Source organism: Castor canadensis, chromosome 3, assembly GCF_047511655.1.
Source record: "Castor canadensis chromosome 3, mCasCan1.hap1v2, whole genome shotgun sequence".
Classification (NCBI taxonomy): Eukaryota; Metazoa; Chordata; class Mammalia; order Rodentia; family Castoridae; genus Castor; species Castor canadensis.
In genome coordinates, this window is record NC_133388.1 from 187,868,338 (window position 1) to 187,883,700 (window position 15,363).

Sequence of the window (15,363 nt, forward strand, 5' to 3'; positions counted from 1 at the left end):
CTTTCCACACCGCTCTGGGAGGTCCTTAGATCTAAGAATCCTATAGCAGTGTACCTATGATCTTCACCCCAGGGTGATATGAAAACTGATGAGAAGGGCTTCTCTTCCACTCCACTGCTTGGAAAATCCCCATTTATGGAACTTAGCTCAAGCTGGGCTCAATGTTTTATGAGGATGGGATGGGGTGTGACGGAAGGACGGGGCTGGAGGAGAGAGATTTTGGATCAGGCATCGGAGGAACCTTACTACCTCACCTGGAAGAGAATATGTGAGGAGCCAGGTCAAGAAGCAAAATGGAGCCTGACCCCTTTATTTCCAACTGACCAAGAAAAGGCATGACTTGATCTCCCAGGAAGAAAGACACTGTGTGTGCAGCTGGCAGCCCCAGCTCTGTCACCTTTATGTCTCTTCTCTGTGTCCACTACCTAAAGAGTCATGTATCTAACATATATTGGTGAGTGGAAGAATTTCTTTCATTGCTTATGGCCTTATGCTTTGCCTAAAGATATTTCTTAGCTTTCTTTGGTCAGAAACCTTTGCCCTCACAAATGACATCCAGAATCTCAATGTATATGTGCATCACTGCTGTGTAACAAATCACTCCCAAACCTAGAACTGAGCACTGAAGTCAGCACTTCTCACCTTACAGTGCCTGTGGGTCAGGAACCTGGGAGCTGCCTGCCAGGTGCCTCTGGATCCAACTGTCCTGTGAGGCTGTGGTCACCTCAAGGCTCACTTACACCTTTGCTTATCTCCAGATCATATTTTGTTGGCATTGACCTGGATTTGATCTTCACGTATAAGCCGTTTCTACCTTTTAACATTGCTATCTGGAGAGGATGAGAAATTTCAGAACCATCCAGCCCCGGCTCCATTTTGTGTACAGTCTGTCTCTCAATTTTCCTCTCTCCTCATTTTATTAGAGGCAGTCAGAAGAAACACGACGGCATCTTCAAAGCTCTGCTCTGACATCTTCTTATCCTGATTATGCAGCTTGTTCAATGTACTTTTTACTTTTCACATAACTACAAGGGAAACTGTTGCCCGGCTTTCTGCTGTTTCACAACAGATGGTCCCTTTCTCTCAACTTCCAATAAGGTTTTCTTTGATGGCCTGCATTCTCAAAAAGGTCAAAACTCTATAGACAGTTATGTTGAAGGTGCTTTTTGTTTTGTTTTTTGGTGGTATTGGAGGTTGAATCAGAGCCTTGTGTTTGCTAGGCAGGTGCTCTACTACTTGAGACAAGTCCACAGCCTTTTGTACTTTACTTATTTTTCACATATGTTCTCATGCTTTTTGCTCCAGATGGCCTCTGACGGAGATTCTCTTACCTATACCTCCTGTGTAGAAGGAATGAAGATGTAAACTACCATACTTTGTTTGTTTGTTGAGTGGGAGTCTTTATAACATTTTTTTTTTAACCAGGGCTGGCCTTGACCCTTGATCCTCCTATTCTCCACCTCCTGGGATTACAGGTATGAGCCACCATGCCCAGCCCTGAAGGTACTTTAAGCATTCATTAGCACTCTTCTCAAAGCCCATTACCTGATTCTAAGGCCATTCCCCCACTCTAGATTTTCATTATATTAGCGCCTCACTCTTATTACCCAACTCTGTATCAGTTATCTATTCTTGCATAACTTAAAACAAACAGTTTTAAGTTTCTGTGGGCCAAGAATCCTGAATGCTCGGCCAGTCTTCAGCCACATCTCAAGACTTCATTGGGGTCTGGAGAATCAACTTGCAAGTTCACAGTTGTGATGGTTGGCAGGCATCATGCCCTCACAGACTGTGGGTCTGCTGCCCTTCATTCCTCATGAGCTGATGGAATGGGGACTCAGTTCTTCACTGAATTATGCAGGCTTCTTCATGGAACTGCTCACAACATGGTGGCTTGCTTGTTCTAGAATAAATGACCCAAAAAGGAATGAGATGGAGCCATTGTCTTTACAAGATTATCTCGAAAGTGACATCTGATAGCTTCTGCCATTTTTAGTCAGTTAGAAATGAGTCAGTAAATCCAGGCCACACAAGGGCATTAATGGCAGATGGGAGGATTATTGGGACCGCCTTTGAGGCTGTCTACACACTTGAATCAAAACATCTGCTGATACAGATGTTTACTGAGCATCTACTTCATGCAAGTTATTTTCTTTGGTGTTAGGGCTACATTTATAGCAAGGCTGACAAAGATGACTATTCTCAAGGCGCTTACACAGGGAATGGTCCTTGCAAAGTCTTGGAGGCCTGTGGGAGCATGGTGACTTTGAGGAAGCAGCTCAGAAAGATGGGAGCCTAGTTAGAACTTGGATATGTGGTTGATGTAGATTACAGAGGGCTTCCTGGTTATGTTCAGCATTGGGATTAACACCAAAACCAATGAGGAGTTCTTAATGGACTGCAAGAGGTGCAGTCACATTGTATGTTGGAGGGCAGGCTGGATCCAAGATGAGTTAGGAGGTGTTGGTACTAGTTCAGGCACGAGACAATGCTGTCCATCTGCTGGTAAGTGCATTCAATGTGGTGTATCTGTACACAGGAATATAATCCAGCAATAAAAGAGATTGACATACTGGTACCTAGTATACAATGGAGGAACCTTGAAAACATTATGCTAAATGACAGAAGTGAGTCATAAAAGACCATATCTATGATTCTATTTATATGAAATGCCTACAATGGGCAAATCATCCATAGAGATGGAAAGAAGATTAGTGGTTTCCTAGGGCCAGGGAGGATGGGGATTGTGGGTGTTGGGGGATGATGGCTTAAGGGTATGGGTTATCCTTCTGAGGAGATAAGAAAGTTCTTAAATTGATTGTGGTCATGATTGCACAACTATGTATATGTAGTAAAAAATTGAGTCATACACATTAAATTGGTGGGTTATATGATCTGTGAGTCAAGTCTCCATAAAGCTGTTACAAAAACACAGAACAGAACAAAAGAGATGTCATGGTGCCTTGACCTAAGTAAATTCTTATAAATTTAGGGGCCATTTTTGGATGAGTCAATTCCTCAAATTGCTGCTTTTATTAAATTCCTCAAATCTCATTGAATCCTGTTCTATGACACCATTCTTTCCTGTCTTCTTATGTCCATAGGCACCCCCTGACTTCTGGTCTCTTATCCTTCTTCCTTTTTCTCACCTTTGTCTCCACTTCTACCTCTTGGGGTTCCCAGACTCTTGTTCTTAGTCACCTCTCCCCAGACTTGACTGCCTGCTGATGAGCCCTAGGTCTGCCCCCTCCACCTCTTCCTCATTCTGTCCTTACTTTGTTTACATGTCCTGGGCTGCCCCAGCTCTCCCAGAGTCTGACTTTAGACCCTATTTTCTGTTCCACATTTCCATCTTGGCTATGCCCCTGTAAAGACCTAGCTCCACCATGAAGCTGGGAATAAGCACACAGCACCTAAGGGAAGAGGGGCTGATTCTGTGAAATTATCAAGATATATATCCACACAGGAAATGTCACAGATTACAGCTTTGCTCCCCTTGGGAATAGCTATAAAATTTAACTTACTACAAACTATTAAGGAAATAGAAGTGTAATGAAATGGTTCCTTGTTTTACTGATTCCCCATTTACTGACTTCCTACTTTGTGCCAGGTGGTTTATGTGCATATCTTTTTGAATTTTCATAATTCTTGGAAGCTGGTTATGATTAATCCTTATTTTTATTACATGGAGAACTTGTGGTTCTGAGCAGTAAAATGACGTGACCATAGCCACATGGCTAGTGAGTGGCAGGATTGGAATGTCATCACAAATGGCTGCAGGGCTTCTGTGGTTGGACTGTTTCTGTTCCCTACAAAACTCATGTTGAAACTTAATCCCCAGTGCAGCAGTGATGGGAGGTGGCACATAATGGGAGGTGTTTATGCCATGAGGGCTCTGCTCATGTGACTGGATTAATGCTGATTCTTAAAGCACTTGAGGCTGAGTTCAGTCTCTTGCTTTCTTGCACTCTTGCCCTTCTGTCTTCCACCATGGGATGGCACAGCTGGAAGGTACAGATATGAGCTACTCAAACATGGACTTTCCAGCTTTGGGATCTGTAAGAAACAAATCTCTGTTCATTATAAACATCCAGTCTCAGGTATTTACAGCAACACAAGTGGACTAAGACAATCTTTTATTGCATTTGGACAGGTCTCCTATGAAAATTTGCTCATGCTGCTTTCCTGACCAAATGCCTTCAATGGAACCCACTTACTCATGAGTCAGAAACCAAAATCCCTAACAGGTGCTGCATGACCTGGCCTGTTTTCCTCTCATTTCTCACTGCTGTAGGGGCAAACCTTGTCCTCAAGGGCCTTTTTTCTGTTTTTTAAGGGGACTATGCATGTTCTCTCTTGCCTCTGGCATTCACATGAGCTTCTCTCTTTGCTAGGAATATTCTCCTCTGACATTAGTTTGGTTTCTTACATCAAATCTTCAGTCTTGCCTTAGGCATCACTCATTTTGGGATGTCTTCCCACACTCTTTGGGACAGTCTCTGTGCTTCCTGACTCTTACTAATTATCCTCCTATACTACAGTAGACTGCAAGCTTCTGCAGAGGTGTGGAACTCCTTTGCTTTACTCATTGTGCTATCTAGCAATGTTTCATGTGGCAGATGCCTACGGAGTGTTGGAACTGATGAATGCCAGTTGTGTCTAGTACAGTGTCATATTGAGTGCAGATGGTATAATTTAACTAGGAAGTCAATATTACTAGAAGATAAAATTTCTTCATTGAGCTGATTTTATAGCCTGGTGGCTGTTATTTTCTAATACTAAACACGCTAACATATTATTGTGATCTTCTTTTATTCTCTGAGCTACATAATATAAGTTGGCTTGCAATCCTCCTGCCTCAGCCCCTTCTCCTCTGCCAAGTGCTAGGATTACAGGCGTGAACCACTATGCCTGGCTATTGTTGCTTTTTTAGATTTATGTCCTTAGTATAGTGGTGCTACCTGAATAGAATAAGTGTGATATTTTGAGAGAGACAGAATTATTTCCAGTCCTAACTTTTTCCTAGTTGTATTGATTAACCTCTTTGGGTCTCAAGTCCTTCAGTAGGAGAATGGGAATAATATTACCTCTCATAGGTTTGATGTGAGGAGTGAAAGAAATAATTCATGAAAGGTACTTAGTACAGGGACTGGCGCAAGAGAAGCACTTTAAGCACGTTAGCCATTATTAGTATTACCATAAGGATAATAAAAGCTACCTTGCCTGCCAGTTAGACGCTTGACAGATGGTAGCGGAATTGCTATTACTATTATAAAGGAATGCTATGGTTTTATTGTAATGACTCTGGGCCAGATAAGCAGGAAGCTGCTCTCTGGGGACTTGGGTGGGGGCATAGCCAATGCTGGGGAGACTCTCCTCTGGTTTCTTGAGGGGAGACCAGGAGTGGCTAGTTCTGCCTGAACTGGGCACAGTGAGAGCGCTGGAAGGGAATCATGTACAGGCAGCCCCTTCTCCTGGACACTCACTTCTTGGGGCAGAGCACAGCCCAGCACCAGCACATGGACAGGCCTGTGCAGGGGCCTGGGATCTCTTCTCCTACCAGTCTGAAGGATGGAAAAACAGCCAGGGCAGCATTTGGAATTGCTTGAGGTAGAGATGGGGGAAAGGTGCTTAAAAGAGCTTTATACTTGGAGAAGACTGTGTTTGGGAAGCTCTGTTGAGACCTTCTAAGCACATCGTGATGATAAGCACCAGAAAACTCAGGAGGCTTGACTGCTGATCTAAAGGCATTTTGGCTCCGGCCTGAGACTTTTAGGGCCTGCTTAACCTCTATGGTGCTCCTCAAGCCGACCACCTCCCCTTTTTCCAAAGGCTGGCCTTTAAGCATATGGTTAAGATGTAGAAGGTGGGCTGGGCCAAGAATCCCAGAGATTTGGATACTCAGAGCAGGGAAGCCTGTTGGCTCTCTGGCTGCTGACTTTGGTTTCTGGCCATGACCGTAGAACCTCTTCTTGAGCAGGCCTGGGACCCTGACTGCTTGGAGGGTGTGATGAGAACTTTATACACATAGGTATGAAAGAGGGTGGGCCTGGGATCTGGACAAGGTTCCTGAGCTGGAATCTGGTCCTACTCCTTACATCTGTGCTCCCTAGGCCAAATTATAATACTTGTCTAAGCCTGGGCTTCCTCATCTCCAAAATGGTGGTCATATCTTTACTTCATGTGAGTCTTGATATGTTTGGATTTAGTTTAACCAAATTTAGTCATTTGTTTTCATGCTCCTGGTTTCCATTTCTTTGCATATTTTTAATTATTTGAATAATTTTTTTGAATTCATTTATTTTTTCTGTGCTGGGATGGAGCCCAGGGTCTTGTGCATGCTAGGCAAGTGCTCTACCACTGAGCTACATTCCCAGCCCTGTGTTCTTTTTGATTTATCTATGAAGCTTTTGAGTATATATGCTCTGGATTGAATTGTGTCTCCCAAATTCCTATTTGGAGATGGGACCTTTGGGACATTGTTAAGTTTAGATGAGGTCATAAGTGTGGGGCCCTCATGATGGGATCAGCACCCTTATAAGAAAAGACATAGGCAGCTTGCTTCCTTTCTCTCTTCATTTTAGCTTTACACACCAAGGAAAGGTCATGTGGAGACGCAGGGAGCAGGTGGTCATTTACAGCCCAATGAGGGGCCCTTTTTAACCCTGCTGGCATTTCAATCTTGAACTTCCAATCTCCAGAACTGTGAGAAATGCATTTCCATTGTTTAAGTCCTCAGACTATGGTATTTTTTTAAAGTAGCCTGAACAGACCAAATGATATTATTTCTGTGTTCTTTTCCTTAGTAGTTCCTTTAGACATTATAATATCCATACTTAACTTCTCATGGTCTACTTAGAATCAATATTTTACCATAGATTTCTATGAACTTTAGAGATCTGTCTGTCTTACAGATCCCTATGCCCGTTCCCTCTTAGTTTGTAGTTGTGTGTATTTCATGTACAAGCACTGAAAAATCTCCACTGTCAAGATTAATCATTTTTGCTTTAAATCAGAATGCGTTTTTTAAAAAAACCTGAGAAAAATGATAATGCGAGTAACGTGTCATTTTCCTCTGGCTATTTTCAAGATTTTTTTTTGTTTCTTTTTGCTAGAAGTTTGAGTATGATGAGGCTGGGCCTATAAGTACAGGTATTTGAAAGCATTATTTACACCAAGGAAATATAAAAGGGACTCTATGCATTGTAATTGCAAGTTAGACAAAGCTGCTTAAATATACAAAATTCAATTGGCTATGATATTAAGAATTGCATGGTCCCATGAATTTGAAAGAATGTACAATTCCTTCAGATATCAAAGTTTTAATCACATTTTTGGATATCACTAATTAAAAAATCTAGGGCTGGAGGGAGAAAGACATTTGCACATTGGGGAGCTTATTAACTTGTATGACTATTTCTCTCCTCTTAAGTTTTAAAAACTAGGTATGATGATTAAAAGCAAGAATGATTGACATTGGCAGTTGAGATTGTCAGGGCATGTACATGAAATATATGTGACAGACCAAACAACTAGTGCAGGCCCCTCAGTTTTTTGTTAATAGAAGAGTAATCAGATAATGACCTCTAACAATGTGGGCTTACTCTTCTCTTGGAATTCTGGAAGAAATGGTATTAACATTTGTAAGTAGGGTCCCAAACAAGAATTTAGGCAGCCTGCTCCACCCCACTTCTCCCTCAATAGATGAAGCAAACTGTAACAAAAAGCAGGCTCAAGTGGCCTGAGGCCTTTCCAGTTGTCCTGATGAGCATGAAAGCTGCAGTTCAAAGGACCAAGAGGCTCCAGACCAGATGACACCATCAAGGGACAGCTTTCATGGCTCCAAGCCCTGGAGGACACATTACTGTCCTCAGCCAAGACACACTTCTACTCCAATTCTTTCTTGTCCTGATTGTGATCTGCCAGTGCAGCACTGGACTCCACTCTGAGCCAGCCATTCCAGCTCAGAGACAGCATGCACACAAAGGAATTATGGATAAAAATTGCTTCGTGCTGATGGATCTGTGCAGTTGTATCAAAGTCTTGCAAATTGACTCTCTGTTACAAAAACAGACCAGTGGACATGGTTATACCAAAATCTCCACCAAAACAAGGTGAGCTTAGCATGTTGTGGATATGTAAAACTAATAACTCAAAAGCCTAAGTCTTCAGCACTCTTTGGCAGCTTTGAAGTGTAAGATGAAAGGGGGTTAATGTATATTATCTATACCTAGCAGTAAATTTCTTAACAAAGCCAGGAAGAACTGCTTCAAGCTGTAGGGTCAATGGCTTTTCAGGATGGCTGGTATGAACTGTGAAACCACTGAGCTGATACCAGCTGTGGAACTCACAATGGTCTTCAATGATGTGTGAGTTTATAGGAATCTGGGAGCAAAGAAGCCCCAAGATCAAGTGAAGTTTTCAGCACATATTCCAAAAGTGAAAAGCTCAAAAACCAAACATCAAGCTAAATATTTTATTCCTCTAGTTTCATACTGCCTTTCACTCTCCTGAAGAAATACCGTGAATCTTTTCAAGCGTCCTCATCTCCTAGATGGATATTTTGCCTTTATTACTGTTACCTTTTCTTCTGTCATTTGCAAAATTGCAGACAAATCACCAGAACTATTCCTGGGTACCTGGTGGTGACTCTGGGCCTTGGTTTCCACTCACATATAAATAGAAAAGCATAAAATGAAACTATGTGGAATACTTCCTGACTTTATTCTCATTGTTAATCTCTCTCTTAAGTAAATGATGAAAGCCATGTTTCCAAAATTTTTGAGTCTGTGTTCTTAAGTTGGGTGGAATTACATTTTTCTCTCATAGAAAGGTCCAGATAGGTGGTCTAGGGCTGGGAGAGTAGCTTGACATTTGGGGGGCCATGCTCTTTAACTTATGGCTTTATCATCCTTCTGTCATGTCTGCATTCTAGGCAGGGAGAGGGAAAAAAGAGAAGGGAAGGCCTGCTCCTTCCTCTTACAAGTGAGAACAGCAAACTCCCTCCCTTCCCACAATCTGGCTATGATTGGCCTGCATTTGCATGACTTTATCATTCTAAAATTTTTGGCTGAGGAAGATGGCACTGCAAATAAGTTTATAGCGTATTCCAGGAAATTCCCTCAAATCCACTCATCTGGAAACTAGACTCTTTAGGCAGTATATATTCAATGAACAAGGCAGTGCTCAACTAGGCTTATCAACCACTTGAAGGTTGCTTGGTGTTCATGAGGATTCACTCTCTTAGGGTACCTGCCCATCCTAACGATGATGTCATAACTGCCTAACACTAATCAGTTTCCTCTCCCCCTGAATGAAAGGTCAACTTGAAATCAGACTTTCAAGTCTCATAAATTTGTTATCATAATATTTTCTACTTGATAGTGCTGACATTTTGTTAAGAGAGTGATTGTCTCCTACTGTGATAAGTGATAAACTTTGTTTTAACAATAGGTTATATTCGTGATGATTTCAGGGATTCAGCAGTTGTCATGACCTGAAGCGTGTACACACAACTTCGTTTGGGGCAGAACTTGGTTATGCAATCACGTCCACATGCCAGAGAGGCTGGGAAATGTAGTCTTTAGATGGGTAGTTTTATATTCATCTAAAATTTCTATTTTCATAGAAAAATTGGGAAACAAATAATGGGAGAGAACAGTGTTAGTGACAACTACCTACACCAATACCAAGACCAGAAGTAGAGCCAACCTTTCCTCAATCTTCTTATGGGCCATGCACTTGAAAAGGACTTTCCCACAGATGTTTCCATAAGTCTCAGACTACCAGACAGTAGGCATTATTATTATTATCCTTATTTTACTGAAGAAATCAAGGCCAAAGGAGCTAAGTAACTTGGCCTATCTCAGAAAGTTTATCAATGGTAAACTAGATTACATCCAAGAGATTGGCTATAGAGTCTAAGGAGTAAGATGTAGACGCATACATGATTTAGACTAAGTCATCTGGAAAGGAGTACTAGGTCTAACAGTTTTCTATTGTTTTATAACATTAGCAGAAACTAAACAGCTTAAAACAATACACATTTATTTGTTCTGTCAGTCAGGAATCTGGGTATGTATATCTCAGGAGCTCAGAAACCATCTTCTTAGGGTCTTCCAATGTATAAAGTGGGCTGCATTATCACCTGGAGGTTCAGATGGGGAAGAATCTGCTTCCAATCTCATTCAATTTGTTAACAAAATTTAACCCAGCTTTTGTTGACTGTTGGTGGGAGTCCACACTCACGATCTGGAAGCTGCCTATAGTTACCTTCCATGCAGCTATCTAGACAAGTTGTTCCCAACATGGCAGATGGTGTCTTCAAGTCCAGTAGGAATGCCTTTTCTACCGGCATACATAATATTACAGTATTCTATGTAACAGAATGTAAGCACAACAGTGACATCCAAACATCTTTGCCATCATCAAGGCAGTGACATCCCATCACCTTTGCTATAGTCTAAGGAAGTCATGGACTCTACCTGAACTCCAGGGGAAGCAGTTGTTCAAGGGCATGTCCCATTGGGGGTTGCTTTAGGGAGTGTATGCTACACTGGGCTCTGAGTCAGATGACCTGCTGTTTTCCTTTAATGCTCCATTTACTGGGTGTGTGTCTTTAGTGAGCCATTTCACTTCTTGCTTTATATACTTTCATCTCTAAATTGGAGCTAATAATTTGCTCTCTGCCCACATTATAGTTTCTGGGAAGATTAAATCAGATCATGCATGTGTAGAAGACAAAAAACTATTAGATTACAATGTGCTAATGAACATAAACTAATTACCCAGATGAAGCCTTTAATAGAACTAGTTATTGCCCTTGGATTGAATAAATGTTGTGTTGTATATATTTCTGGTCTATCTGTCATCAGGGCCCTAAATGCATTTGGATACAAAAGACTATATGTAATTTTATGGAGGCATTTATAGCTTAATCAATTATGCTAATGAAAATATATATGCAAAAAAGCTTGACAGCCAAGTGAGACTCTTGAGGGCACTTTTCCAGAATGATGTAAACATCCTAAATATAGATTATATAACTTTTGCATAATAGCTTGCTAGCCAGGCACTCCTGCCAAATAAATGCAGGGCTGGAGTCACATAATTAATTAAGAGTCAAAAGAGTGTGCTTCTGGATCCAACACTATCAGGGCCACAGAATGACTCTGTGACCTTGAGAAAATGAATTTACTACCCTATGAACTTCAGTTTCCTCACTGTAAAAATAAGGCAAACTCCAAAATCTCTGAGGTACCTTTCAGCTCAAATGGCAATGCCAATTTCTGGATTCCACATACTTAAGATTTTTGATGTAGCGAGTGAGTCTGTCTACCGTGTACTTCTCTTATGAGAGTCTGCTCACAGAGCGACTTGCACTGGAAGTGGTATGTGCAGTGGGCATTCCAGTGCCTGCTAGTTCCTTCTGGACAATGCAGTGCTCCTCCAGGTACTGCAAAAATATTGTCTGTGGTAGGTTACAGCTGAGTTCCTCCCCAGTAATTATTCTAAGTTGAAGAGAGCTTCCTGGCTCCAGGCCATGGCTCCTCTCAGGAGGCAACTTTTTTTTCTATACATATGTGTGTACAATGTTTGGGTCATTTCTCCCCCCTTCCCCACCCCCTCCCTTACCTCCTTTGCCCCCTCCCTCTCCCCCCCACCTCCTTGCTACCTGGTAGAAACTATTTTGCCCTTATCTCTAATTTTGTTGAAGAGAGAGTATAAGCAATAATAGGAAGAAACAAGGGTTTTTGCTAGTTGAGATAAGGATAGCTATACAGGAAGTTGACTCACATTGATTTCCTGTGCGTGTGTGTTACTTCTAGGTTAGTTCTTCTTGAACTAACCTTTTCTCTAGTTCCTGGTCCCCTTCTCCTATTGGCCTCAGTTGCTTTAAAGTATCTGCTTTAGTTTCTCTGAGTTGAGGGATAGGTGTCTTACCTATCCTCATATCTCCCTTGTGTGCTCTCGCTTTATCATGTGATCAAAGTCCAATCCCCTTGTTGTGTTTGCCCTTGATCTAATGTCCACATATGAGGGAGAACATATGATTTTTGGTCTTTTGGGCCAGGCTAACCTCATTCAGAATGGTGTTTTCCAATTCCATCCATTTACCAGCGAATGATAACATTTTGTTCTTCTTCATGGCTGCATAAAATTCCATTGTGTATAGATACCACATTTTCTTAATCCATTTGTCAGTAGTGGGGCATCTTGGCTGTTTCATAACTTGGCTATTGTGAATAGTGCCGCAATAAACATGGGTGTGCAGGTTCCTCTGGAGTAACCTGTGTCACAGTCTTTTGGGTATATCCCCAAGAGTGATATTGCTGGATCATATGGCATATCAATGTCAGGAGGCAACTTATACCCAGGGACTGGTTAATGCAAGAGTTGTACAGTAGTAACATTGGCCTGCCCCCTTGCTTTCATTTGCTACATCTCTGATGTTCTATTCCGGTGCCCATGTTCTCCATGGCTTGGCTGAAGATTCATTTGGAACTGCTTTCTACTTTAACTCCTCCTCCTCCTGTCCAATCCTATTGGTGTCCCTCTCTCACAAGAGTTGATCTTAAGGGTACACTTCAGTCAACCACCATCTCCATGAGTCTTTCCCAGGGAACCTGAGATAAGAGTCATCAGTTGGCATTAGATTCCAGTAGAGAAGAGCAGGCAAAAAGCAGATGAGAAGGTGTTGTTCTACTTTTCATTCTGCCACCCCCAGGAAGGGAGAAGAAAGAGAGTTAAAGAAGATTTATAGATCAATGAGACCAGTGGTATCCTTAAACCCTGCTTTTTTCTTCATGAGTTTTTAAAATTAAATAATCCCAAAACTTTCTAGATAATTGCAAATTTTGCTCAATAAACCAGTGCAGATGCAATCAGAGCATTATAAAATGTCTATTACTTATTGAGCACATTTTACTTTTTAACATACTGAATCCTTTGAATCATCCAGTGAGATGGGTGTTATTGTCCTTGGTTTGCAGAAGAAGAAAGAGAGGCTCAGAAATATGGGTGATATACACAAGATCATATAAGACTAAATGCCCAAACTTAGGTCTCCTGACCGTATACAAGTCTTGAGTTCTTGCCTTATAGTAGGTTAGCTTCTGCAAACGTCACCTCTGGCACTCATAGAAAGGGTTCTTGGATTGCAAGCAACAGAAATGGTCTTTGACAAGCAAAAAAGGAATTTGTTGGGACCATATCAACCACAGTGGTTCATAAATAAAACTTCTATAGTTATTTTAATTAGAAAGGAATTAAACAGAAAAATTGATTCTAACAACATTGTTAGAAGGGCAGAGAGATATTTTAGGGAATATTCCCAGATATTTTAGGGAATATTCTGGGAATAATTGTAGAAAAGTATAGAGTAACACTGGAGTAACTCCTTTTGAGGCCACCATTGGAGCTAAGCTGGAACTAATAGTCTGCTGTTGCCACTATACAACCCCTGCTCTCTCTCTCTCTCTCTCTCTCTCTCTCTCTCTCTCTCTCTTTCTCTCTCTCTCTCACTGGAGTACTGGGGTGTGAATTCAGGGCTTCACAGTCTTGCTAGGCAGGTTCTGTACCACGTGAGCCATGCTGCCAACCCTTTCTGCATTGTTTGTTTTTGAGAGAGGGTCTTGTTTGACATCTGGCCCAGCCTGGACCATGATCCTACTATTTGCACTTCCCATGCAGTTGGGATGACAGGCACACATCAATATTCCCAGTCATTGATTAAGATGGGGTCTTGTGAACTTTTTGCTCCTTTGCTGGCCTCAAATCTTCTTAATGTCTACATCCCAAGTAACTGTGACTACAGGCATGAGCCACCATGCCCGCCCCCGTGCTGCTGCTCTTGCTGAAGATGCAGAAAACTGGAGAATAGATAGTAAAAGGCTGCTCAGTGAAACCTCCTGTCTCCACACTCTTGCTCACCAGAAGCAATAGCCAAAAAAAGGTTGGGATAATTTGCTTCCCACATCTCATTGGGATGCATCTAATTAGTAGATTTGATTTATATACAGGGCCTTAATTGCAAGGGAGTTTGTAGTTTGAGCTTTCTAATCTCTCCCAACCAGAGGGAGGGTGGAATGGAAACTCAGTTAACTTTTAGCTCACAAAGCCATAGATAACTCATGTTAAAGGGAAATGTGAGAGAACAAGTTTTGGAGAGAATAGGAACTAGAAAAGTGCCAGAGACTTGGCAGCAGGAACTAATGCAGAGTTTTATTAGGGTTTCTTCTGCTTAGCCAGAGATTGGCCATCAAGTCCCCCCAAAAGAAAGAGGTACTCGTGGAGCCTCTGCAATGGACACAGCAAAAGAATGGGTAGAAAATAAGACTGTATCATTAGTGTAAGAGTGGCCTGAGGTCCTATCTCGAGCATTAGGAACTTAACAATCTTTTCGGATGATACTATTCAAAACTCTAACTGGAAATAAAGATCACAGAACACATTTGGTACACAGTACAGGTTTTTTTCACAAGCACTTGCAAAATTGCCATGCTGGTGATTATGCATATGGGCTATAGTTTTCTATTTGACCCCTTTCTATTCAAGTTTATTCCAGACATTAAAAAACATTACAGTTAGGTCCTCCTTAACTGGGGTCTGAAGAACCCCAGTTGATGCCTGAAGCTACTGATAGTTCTCAACCCTAACCGTGTTATGTTTTTTCATTTACACATATAAACACAAATTTAATGCCTAAATAAGCACTTACCATGCACTGGCTCAAATTGCAGTTTGAGATACCACAGCAAAACTGGCATGAATGTTTTCCTTCATCACAATTTCACAGATAGAAGACTCATTCCTACCATAGATCTTAGTAACTACAGTATACATTTTTTCCCTTTTCTTATTAAGTAGAGATCTTTAATCTCTTCACTTAAAGGAAGTACTTTGCAGCTTCTCTTTGGTATGTACCAATTATTAGCATCACTACTCTTGTGATTATTAAATAACATCAAGGGTTTTTGTACACAAGAACAGTGATGCCATGATGGTAGATCTGATAACAGAGAGGGCTACTAAGTATAGCTGTGTAGCCTACACAGAGTGGGTACTGTGCAAAGGGATGATTCTCATCCTGGGCAGGACAAAGTAGGATAGTGTAAGATTTCATCATCCTACTTGGAACAGCACACATTTAAAACTTTTGAATTTAACTGGGTGCAGTGGTGAGCATGCGTAATTCCAGCACTCAGGAGGCAAGTGCAGGAGGATCACAAGTTCGAGGCCAGCCTGGGCTATATAATGAGACTCTGTCTCAAAACCAACAAAACAAAACAAAACGTATCAATTGTTTATTTCTGAAATTTTCCGCTTAATATTTCTGGATTGCAATTGAATGCTGGTAACTGA